Source organism: Macaca thibetana, chromosome 4, assembly GCF_024542745.1.
Source record: "Macaca thibetana thibetana isolate TM-01 chromosome 4, ASM2454274v1, whole genome shotgun sequence".
NCBI classification, from domain to species: domain Eukaryota; kingdom Metazoa; phylum Chordata; class Mammalia; order Primates; family Cercopithecidae; genus Macaca; species Macaca thibetana.
In genome coordinates this window covers 114,561,464-114,572,685 of record NC_065581.1, presented here as the reverse complement: position 1 = coordinate 114,572,685, position 11,222 = coordinate 114,561,464, and the positions used below count along the sequence as shown (strand labels likewise).

The window sequence follows — 11,222 nt, the reverse complement described above, 5'->3', positions numbered from 1 at the left end:
TAATATAATTTGAAATCAAGAATTGTGATGTCTCCAGTTTTATTCTTCTTTCTCAAATTGCTTTGGCTATTTGAGTTCTTCTGTGGTTCCATTTTTTTTTTTTTTTTTTTTTTTTTTTTTTGAGATGGACTCGCACTGTATCACCTAGGCTGGAGTTCATGGTGTAATCTCAGGTCATTGCAACCTCTGCCTCCTGGGTTCAAGTGATCCTCCTCCCTCAGCCTCCTGAGTATCTGGGACTACAGGCGTGCACCACCACACCTGGCTAATTTTTGTATTTTAGTAAAGACAGGGTTTCACCATGTTGGCCAGGCTGGTCTTGAACTCCTGACCTCAGGTGACCAGCCCACCTCGGCCTCCCAAAGTGCTGGGATGAGCTACTGTGCCCAGCCTTGTGGTTCCATTTGAATTTTACGATTGTATTTTCTATTTCTGTGAAAAATATCATTGGAATTTTGAGAGGGATTGTATTGAACCTGTAAAACATTTTGTGTAGTATGGACATTGTAAAAATATTAATTCTTCCAATCCATGAACACAGGATATCTTTCCTTTTATTTGTGTCTACTTTAATTTCTTTCATCAATGTCTGTATTTTTCAGTGTACAGACCTTTTACTTCCTTGGTTAAATTTATTCCTAAGTATTGTTTGCTTTTTGATGCAATTACAAATGTGTCTTAATTTATTTTTTAGATAATATATTGTTAGTGTATTGAAATCCAACTGATTTTTGTATGTTGATTTTGTATTCTACAACTTTGCTGTATTAATTAACTTAACTTATTTATTTTTGAGACAGGGTCACTCTGTCACCCAGGCTGGAGTGCGGTGGTACAATCATGGCTCACTGCAGCCTTGACTTTCTGGGCTCAAGTGATCCTCCCATTTTTAGCCTCCTGAGAATGAGGGTCTCACTTGTTGCCCAGGCTGATCTCAAACTTCTAGCCTGAAGCAATCCTCCTGCCTCAGCCCTCCAAAGTACTGGGATTACAGTTGTGAGCCACCATGCCTGGCCTACTGAATTTATTTATTAGTTCTAATGATTTGGGGGAGTAGTTTTTAGAGTTTTCTATATATAAGATCATGTCATATACAAACAGAGACAATTTAACTTCTTCCTTTCTCATCTGAATATTTTCTTCTCTTGCCTAATTGCTCTGGCTAGGACTTGTAATACTTCCTTGAATAGAAGTACTAAGAGTGGGCATTCTTGTCTTTTTCCTGATTTTGGGGGGAAAGCTTTCAGCTTTTTGAGTATGATGTTAGCTGTGGGCTTGTTGTATACAGTCTTTATTATGTTGAGATACATTCCTTCTATATCTAATTTTTTGAGAGTTTTTATTATAAAAGGATGCTAAATTTTGTCAAATGCTTTTTCTGTGTCTGTTGAGATGATCGTATAATTTTTATCCTTCATTATATTTATATGGTATGTCACATTTATTGCTTTGCATGTTGAACCATCCTTGCATCCCAGGGATAAATCCCACTTGATCATGGTGTATGACCTTTTTAATGTGCTGTTGAATTCAGTTTGTTGGTATTTTGTTGAGAATGTTTGCATCTGTGATTACTGGGGATATTTGCCTGTAATTTTCTTTTCCTATATTCTTCTTATCTGGCTTTGGTGTGAGGGTAATGCTGGCCTTGTAAAAGGAGTTTGGAAGTGCTGTCTGCCCTTCAATTTTTTTGGAAGAGTTTGAGAAAAATAGATGTTATTTCTTCTTTAAATGTCGTGTAGAATTTACTCATGAAGCTATCTGAGCATGGCCTTTTCTTCGTGAGGAGATTTTTGATTGTTGATGCAATCTCCTTACTTACTAATGTTCTATTCTGATTTTCTATCTTTATGATGCAGTCTTGATAGGTTATGTTTCTAGCAATTTATCCATTTCTTCTAGGTTATCCAATTTGTGGGTACACAATTGTTTATAGTAGTCTCTTATGATCTTGTCCTTCTGTGATATCAATTGTAATGTCTTTCATTCATAATTTTATTTCATTTATAACTTTAATCATTTGAGTCTTCTCTGTTTTTTTTCATTAATCTAGTCTAGGTTTGTCAATTTTATCTTTCAAAAAACCAACTCTTTGTTTTGTTTATCTCTTCTATTGTTTTTCTAGTCTCAAATTCATTGATTTCTGCTTTAATTTTTATTATTTCCTTCCTTTTGCTGACTTTGGGCTTAGTTTGCTTTTTTTTTCCTAGTTCCTTGGGGTTTAAAGTTACATTATTTGAGATCTTCCTTTTTTCTTTTTTTAGTATTTAATTATTAGACTTAATATTCTGCTGAATCTTTTTTAATCTAGGCATTTATTGCCATAAACGCCTGTCTTAGTCTGTTTTGTGCTGCTATAACAAATACCTGAGATTGGGTCATTTATAAATACCATAAATTTATTTTCTCACAGTTCTGGAAACTGAGAAGTTTAAGATCAAGGCACTGGCATTTGGTGTCTAGTGACGGCCTTCTTGCTGCACGCCCACATGGTGGAAGGCAGAAGGGCAAGCTAGCCAAATGGTACGTGAAACCTCTTTTGTAAGAGTAGTAATCCTATCAAGGAAGGAGGAACCCTCATGACCTAATCAACTCTTAAAGGCCCACCTCTTAACACTGTCACATTGGTAACACCTGAATTTTAGAGGGAACACATCCAGACAATAGCAACATCCATCTTAGAACTGCTTTTACTGCATCACATAAGTGTTCGCATGTTGTGGTTCCATTTTGTTTGTCTCAAGATACTTTTTGCTCACCTGGCTTTGTATCCTCTATAAACTGATGATCCTGCCTTCTATGTCTTCATCCAAGAAATCTATGTAAAATATGGACTATGAGAAGGCCAAGGGGAGAGCCTTGAGACACTTCATTAAAAACTTATGCCAACATTGATATCAATTCGTTAATTTGAATCCTCTGACTATGATTATTAGGTTATTTTATTTTTAATTTTTTTTTTTTTTTTTTGAGATGGAGTTTCGCTCTTGTTACCTAGGCTGGAGTGCAATGGCGTAATCTCATCTCACAGCAACCTCTGCCTCCCGGGTTCAAGCAATTCTCCTGCCTTAGCCTCCCCCAAGTAGCTGGGATTACAGGCATGTGCCACCATGCCTGGCTAATTTTGTATTTTTAGTAGAGACAGGCTACTCCATGTTGGTCAGGCTAGTCTCAAACTCCCAACCTCAGGTGATCCACCCGTTTTGACCTCCCAAAGTGCTGGGATTACAGGCATGAGCCACCGTGCCTGGCGATTATTAGTTTATTTATCCACCCAGTTGCCCTTATCCAGCCCATATATTTCCATCTTCTCCATAAACATGTGCAAAATTGTCAAAAATCTTGGAGTTGAGGCTATTGTGTTCTCATACTTGCCAATTTATAACAGCAATTAAAAAATAAAAATATACTGGGGAATTTAGTAAGCAATTTAAGGTTCTGATGAGAGTTTTTTTTTTTTTTTTTTTTTTTTTTTTTGTCAGAATTTTCCAAATAGGCCCTCAAAAACTGTTGCTAGAATTTTGTACAGGATTGATAGCGGACTGGTATAGTCTTTGCAAAATAAACTATACTCCCCTCTTGACGTTTGGAATAACTTTTGCCCATTTCTATAGTCTAAACACCTTTGATAATGTCCATCATCTCTCAAAGGTCACAAACAATGGTCCAGTCCTCTCATTTGCAAATTGGTATCTGGGGCTGTCATTCATGTAGATTAGGAAACCTGGGCTCACCGAGAGCAGTTAGGACTCCCTGACGGTCATTCCTCCCCTAACTAGTGTTTGTTCTCTCTGGTTAGTCTGAAGATCATTCCCTTTGCCAAAAAAGAAATACTCAATGCCCAAGCACCTAAGTTTCCATGGCACCTATAAAATACTGGAAGCTGACAGTATTTCTGATTGAATATAGGAAAGGGGTAGGGACCAGACACTGGAGAGGACTAGAGACAAAGACATAAAACTGTTTCTCTTTTCAGATGACATGAATGACTGTGTACATAGTAAAGCTTTGTCTGCTAAATCCAACATCTGGATTCATTCAGTTTGTTTTTATTGACTGCCTTTTTTCTTGAGTAACATTTTCCTGCTACTTTGCAGGTTGCACTGATTATTTTTGCTTTGTAAAAGAAAACAAAACTAAACAACTACTCCAAAGCTTAATGGTTTAAAACAACAACCGTTTTGTGGGTTCTCATAGATTCTGTGGGTCAGGAAATTTGGAGAGGGCACAATAAGTATTATTTGTCTCTGTTCTGTGGCTGGGAAGACCCAAAAGTGGTGACTCGATTCTTGGTGGAATTACATGGACATTCCTTTACTAGCATGTCTGATGCCGGGGTTAGGATGATTTGATATCTAGGCCCACTGGCTTTACTACCAACATGTGGCTTGGCTTTCTCACACCATTGGCCTGAGTGGTCTGACTAAACATCTCCCAAAATGCCTCACATCCCAACACTGTTGCACTGGGGATTAAGTTTCTGACATGTGAATTTTGGGGGACACATCCAGACTATAGCACCCATCGAGAGTCAAGGGGAAAAGACAGAGACTCTGCCTCTTGATGGGAAGTGTGTCAAAGAATTGGCAGCCATTTTTCAAAACCACCATACCATCCAGAGATTTTTCATTATTTTATCTTGGCTATTATTGATGACACATTGTAGAAACTCTGGATTCTGTTATTTTCCTCTGAACTGTGTTGATTTTTGTTCCAGTAGGCAATTCAATGATCTGTTAACCATCTTGAACTTTAGAAGGCTTAGTTTTATGCTCTATTAGGTAGATCTGTGGCTAGATCTGTTCCTGTGACTTTCTAAATACAACCTCAAAACTCTGTCTCCCCTGCTCATCTTGACAGGGATTGATTTTAAACTTTGTTGGGTAGATCTCACTCTGGGACGTGACCCTTATTTCTAAGCTATGGCCTTAGGATGTTCGTGGTGTTAATAAAGTATTAACAACATCTCTCCTCTCTCCTCCCCCAGTGTCCTGCAACACTGCTCTGCCTCTACTGTCTCTGTTTCAACCCCATAGCAGTGGTTCTCTGGCAGGCTTTAGGAGGTCTCACTCTGAGCAAGCACTACTTGGCCAAGGATTCTCCCCGCAGACTTCTGCTCCTCCTCTCCACTTGGCAATTCCCTCTTTGGTGACCTGTCCTGCAAATTCCAGCCACTTTAGCTGCCCCAAGCTCTGATCTCTCCCTTCTACACCTAGTGAGAGTCCTGTGCTCTGCTTGGACTTCAGCTCATTGCACCATGGGGAACTGTCCCCAGGCAGACAGTTGTAGGGTTCACCATGGGAATTTCCCTTCTCTCAAGGATAGCAGTCTTGCACTCTCTGTTGTCCACTGCCTGACAACAGCTGCCTATTTTCTTTATTCCTGGGATGCGAGGTGGTTTAACATATGCATAGTAATAAATATGATTCACCACATAAGCAGAATTAAAAGTAAAAACCATATGATCATCTCAATAGATGCAGAAAAAGCTTCCAATACAATAATACAATTTGTATTGTAAGCTTCCAAAACAAAAAGCTTACAATACCTTCATGGCAAAAACTCTCAACAAACTAGTCACTGAAGGAGCATACCTCAAAATAGTAAGAGCTGTCTATGACAAGCCCACAGCCAACATCATACTGAATGGGCAAGAGCTGGAACATTCCTCTTAAGAACAGCAACAAGACAAGGATGCCCACTCTCACCACTTCTATTGAGCATAGCACTGGCAGTCCTAGCCAGAGTAATCAGGCAAGAGAAACAAAGAAAAGACATCCAAATAGGAAAAGAAGTCAAGCTGTCTCTCTTCACTGTCGATATGATAATAACTAGAAAACCTTAAAGACTCTGACACAAGGCTCCTAGAACTGATAAATGATTTCAGTAAAGCTTCAGGATACAAAATCAATGTATGAAAATAGTTATTCCATACACCAATAATGTTCAAGCTGAGAGCCAAATCAAGAATGCAATCCCATTTACAACACACACACAGACACACACAGACACACACACACACACACCCCTAGAAGTACATCTAACGAAGGAGATAAAAGATCTCTACAGGGATAACTACAAAATCCTGCTGAAAGAAATCATAGGTGACACAAGCAAATGGAAGAACATTCCATGCTCATAGGTTGGAAGAATCAGTACCGTTAAAACGGCCATACTGCCCGAAGCAATCTACAGATTCAATGCTATTCCTATCAAACTTCCAATGTTATTTTTCACATAATTAGAAAAAAACTATTCTAAAATTCATATGGAACTGAAAAACAGCCCCATTAGCCAAAGCAATCCTAAGCCAAAAAAAAAAAAAAAAAAAAAAGAGAAGCATCCCCTGACTTCAAGCTATCCTATAAGGCTACAGTAACCAAAACAGCATGGTACTGGTACATAGTGAGAATATGCAGTATTTGGTTTTCTCCTCCTGCATAATTCACTTAGGATAATGGCTGGAACAGAATAGAGAACCCAGAAATAAAGCTGCGCATCTGCAACCATCTGATCTTTGATAAAATTGACACAAATAAGCAATGGGAAAATGTACTCCCCATTCAATAAATGGTGCTGGGATAGTTGGCTATTTAAATGTACTCCCTATTCAATAAATGGTGCTGGGATAGTTGGCTATTTATATGCAGAAAATGAAACTGGACCCTTAACTTTCACCATATACAAAAATCAACTCAAGATGGATTGAAGATTTACTTATTTTTTATTGTTTGAGAAGGAGTCTCGCTCTTGTCACCCAGGCTGGAGTGCAGTGGCACGATCTCAGCTCACTGCAACCTCCGCCTCCTGGGTTCAAGTGGTTCCCCTGCCTCAGTCTCTCGAGTAGCTGGGATGCAGGTGCCTGCCACCACACCCAACTAATTTTTGTATTTTTAGTAGAAACTGGGTTTCACTATGTTGCCCAGGCTGATCTCAAACACCTGATCTCAGGTTATCCACGTGCCTCAGCCTCCCAAAGTGCTGGGATTACAGGCGAGGGTCACCACACCCAGCTAGATTGAAGATTTAAATATATGACCTCAAACTATAAGAATCCTAGAAGAAATTTTCAGAAATACCATTCTGGACATTGACCTTTGGAAATAATTTATAACAAGTCCTCAAAAGCAATTGCGACAAAACCAAAAGTTGAAATGTGAGACCTAATTAAACTAAAGAGCTTCTGCAGGGCAAAAAAAAAAACAAAAACAAAAACAAACTATCAACAGAGTAAACAGACAACCTACAGAATGGGAGAACATATTTGCAAACTATACAGTCAACAAAGGTCTAATATCCAGAATCTGTAAGAAACTTAAACAATTCAACAAGCAAAAACCAAATAACCCCCATGAAAAAGTGGGCAAAGCATCAGAGAAATGCAAACCAAAATCACAATGAGATACCATCTCACACCAGTTAGAATGGCAATCATTAAAAAATCAGGAAACAACAGATGCTAGAGAGAATATGGAGAAATAGGAACACTTTTACACTGTTGGTGGGACTATAAACTAGTTCAACTATTGTGGAAAACAGTGTGGTGATTCCTCAAGGATCTAGAACTAGAAATACCATTTGACCCAGCTATCCCATTACTGGGTATATACCCAAAGGATTATAAATCATGCTGCTATAAAGACACATGCACATGTATGTTTATTGCAGCACTATTCACAATAGCAAAGACTTGAAACAAACCCAAATGTCCATCAGTGACAGACTGGATTAAGAAAATGTGGCACATATACACCATGGAATACTATGTAGCCATAAAAAACGATGAGTTCGTGTCCTTTGTAGGGACATGGATGCAGCTGGAAACCATCATTCTCAGCAAACTATCGCAAGAACAGAAAAACAAACAACACATGTTCTCACTCATAGGTGGGAATTGAACAAAGAGCTCACTTGGACCCACCAGGGGGAACATCGCACACCGGGGCCTATTGTGGGGAGCGGGGAGAGGGGAGGGATAGCATTAGGAGATATACCTAATGTAAATGACGAGTTGATGGGTGCAGCACACCAACATAGCACATGTATACATATGTAACAAACCTGCACATTGTGCACATGTACCCTAGAGCTTAAAGTGTAATAATAAAAAAATTAAAAGAAAAAAAAGAAAAAGTGGGCAAAGAACAGGAACAGACACTTCTCAAAAGAAGACATACAAAGTGGCCAAAAAACGTGAAAAAATTCTCAGCATCACTAATCATCAGAGAAATGCAAATCAAAACTGTAGTGAGATACCATGTCACAGCAGCCAGAATGGTGATTATTAAAAAATCAAAAATCTGGTGGGTTGCTGGGCGGACCTGTCACAGAGAAGAGAGGAGAGTAGTGGACCACTGAATAAGCTTCCAAAATGATGCCCACACTAATTATCCTGTTGAAAGAGGGAACTGATAGCTCCCAAGGCATCTCCCAGCTTGCGAATAGTATCAGTCCCTGCCAGGTGATTGCCAAGGCTGTAAGAGCCACCCTGGGTGCCTGTGGCATGGACAAGTTTATTGTGGATGGCGGAGGCAAAGCAACAATTTCTAACGATGTGGCCAGAATTCTGAAACTTCATGTTGTCCATCCTGCAGCAAAGACTTTAGTGGACATTGCCAAATCCCAAGACACTGAGGTCGGTGATGACACCACCTCAGTGACCTTGCTGGCTGCAGAGTTTCTGAAGCAGGTGAAACTGTAGGTGAAGGAAGGTTTACACCCTCAGCTCACATTCGAGCTTGTCCGCACAGTCACCCAGTTGGAGTTAACATGATCAAAGAGATTGCTGTAACTGTGAAGAAGGCAGATAAAGTGGAGCAGAGGAGGCCGCTGGAGTAGTGTGCCAGGACCGCTCTGAGCTCCAACTGATCTCGCAGCAGAAAGCTTTCTTTGCTAAGATGGTGGTGGATGCAGTGATGATGTGTGATGATTTGCTGCAGATTAAAATGATTGGAATCAAGAAGGTACAGGGTGGAGCCCAGCTGGTGTTGCATTTAAGAAGACTTTCTCTTATGCTGGGTTTGAAATGCAACCCCCCAAAAAATACCAAAATCCCTAGATTGCCCTTTTGAATGTTGAGCTGGAGTTGAAAGCTGAGAAAGATAATGCTGAGATAAAAGTCCACACAGTTGAGGATTATCAGGTGATTGTTGATGCTGAGTAGAACATTCTTTATGACAAGTTAGAAAGGATCCATCATTCTGGAGCCAAAGTTGTCTTGTCCAACCTCCCCACTGGGGACGTGGCCACCCAGTACTTTGCTGACAGGGACATGTTCTGTGCTGGCCAAGTACCTGAGGATAATCTGAAGAGGATGGTGATGGCCTGTGAAGTCTCAATCCAGATCAGTCCGAATGCTCTCTCAGCAGATGTGCTGCATCGATGCCAGGTGTTTGAAGAGACCCAGATTAAAGGTGAGAGGTACAGCTTCTTTACTGGCTGCCTCAAAGCCACAACATCCACCTTCATCCTCCGTGGCGGTAGTGAGCAGTTTATGGAGGAGACAGAGTGGTCCCTGCGTGATGTCATCATGATCATCAGGAGGGCCATCAGGAATGAGTCAGTGGTGGCTGGTGGCAGGGCTATTGAGAGGGCGCTCTCCAAGTACCTTCAGGATTCCTCAAGCACTATTCCACGAAAGCAACAGCTGTTGATTGGGGCATATGCCAAGGCCATGGAGACTGTCTCATTCCAGCTGTACAACAATGCTGGCCTTGGGGCCACAAAGATTCTCAACAAGCTGCAAGCATGCTATACCCAGGGGCATGTGATATGAGGTGGACATCAACAATGAGGACATTGCTGACAACTTTGAGGCCTTCGCATGGGAGCCAGCTTTGGTATGGATCAATGCCCTGGCAGTGGCCTCTGAGGCTGTGTGCCTGATCGTGTCTGTGGATGAAACCATCAAGAACCCCGATCGACTGTGGATGCTCCCCCAGCAGCTAGCTGGGGCCGTGGTCGCGGCTGCTCCCATTGAGAGGCACCCCGCCTATCACATGACTGGCTGGCAGGCTGGCTGCAGGGTGCACTTACTCTCCTTGGTTTGGTTTTTTTTTTTTTTTTTGAGACGGAGTCTCGCTCTGTCGCCCGGGCTGGAGTGCAGTAGCCGGATCTCAGCTGACTGCAAGCTCCGCCTCCCGGGTTTAGGCCATTCTCCTGCCTCAGCCTCCCGAGTAGCTGGGTCTACAGGCGCCCGCCAACTCACCCGGCTAGTTTTTTGTATTTTTTTAGTAGAGACGGGGTTTCACCGTGTTAGCCAGGATGGTCTCGATCTCCTGACCTCGTGATCCGCCCGTCTCGGCCTCCCAAAGTGCTGGGATTACAGGCTTGAGCCACCGCGCCCGGCCATGGTTTGGTTAGTTGACTTTACAAGGAAGGGGTAGTCACTGGCCCACTCTGTTCTTACTGGAGGCTATTTAAATAAAATTTGAGACTTTGCGGGGGAAAAGTCAAAAAATAGCATATGGGTGATGAGGCTATAGAGAAAAGGGAACGCTTTACGCTGCTGGTGAAAATGTAAAATAGTTTAGCCACTGCAGAAAGCAGTTCAGGGGTTTCTCAAAGAGCTTAAAACAGAACTGCCATTTGACCCAGCAATTTCACTACTGGGCATATACCGAAAGGAAAAGAAATCGTTCTAGCGAAAAGACACATGCTTAGGCGTTCATTGCGGCACTATTCACAATAGCAGATGTAGAATCAACTTAGGTGCCCATCAATTGTGGATTGGGTAAAGGAAATGTGGCACATATACACCATGGAATACTATGCAGCCATAGAAAAGAACAAAATTGTGTCCTTTGTATCAACATGGATGCAGCTGGAGGCCATTATCCTAAGTGAATTAATATAGGAACAGAAAACCAAGTACCACATGTTCTCATTCTTAAGTGGGAGCTGAGCTTTGGGTACACTGGGGACTATTAGAGGGGGAGACAGGGGAGGACTGAAAAACTGCCATTGAGTACTGCGCTGCTGCTCGCTACTTGGGATCATTCACATCGCAAACCTCAGTGTCACACAATATATCCATGTAACAAACTGCACATATACTCCCGGAATCTAAAATGTTAAAATTATAAAAAAGAGAAAACCACAATTGCATTCATATGTTTCTCTTGTAATCCTATTTTAAATATAACTAGAATTTTTTTTTTTTTTTTTTTTTTTTTTTTTTTTGAGACGGAGTCTTGCTCTGTCCCCCAGGCTGGAGTGCAGTG

General features: G+C 41.1%; 1 pseudogene; it reads left to right on the top strand.

Moving 5' to 3' along the window:
* The first annotated feature begins 8,371 nt into the window (after positions 1-8,371).
* Positions 8,372-9,979, top strand: LOC126952493 (T-complex protein 1 subunit eta-like; annotated as a pseudogene).
* Positions 9,980-11,222: the final 1,243 nt, after the last annotated feature.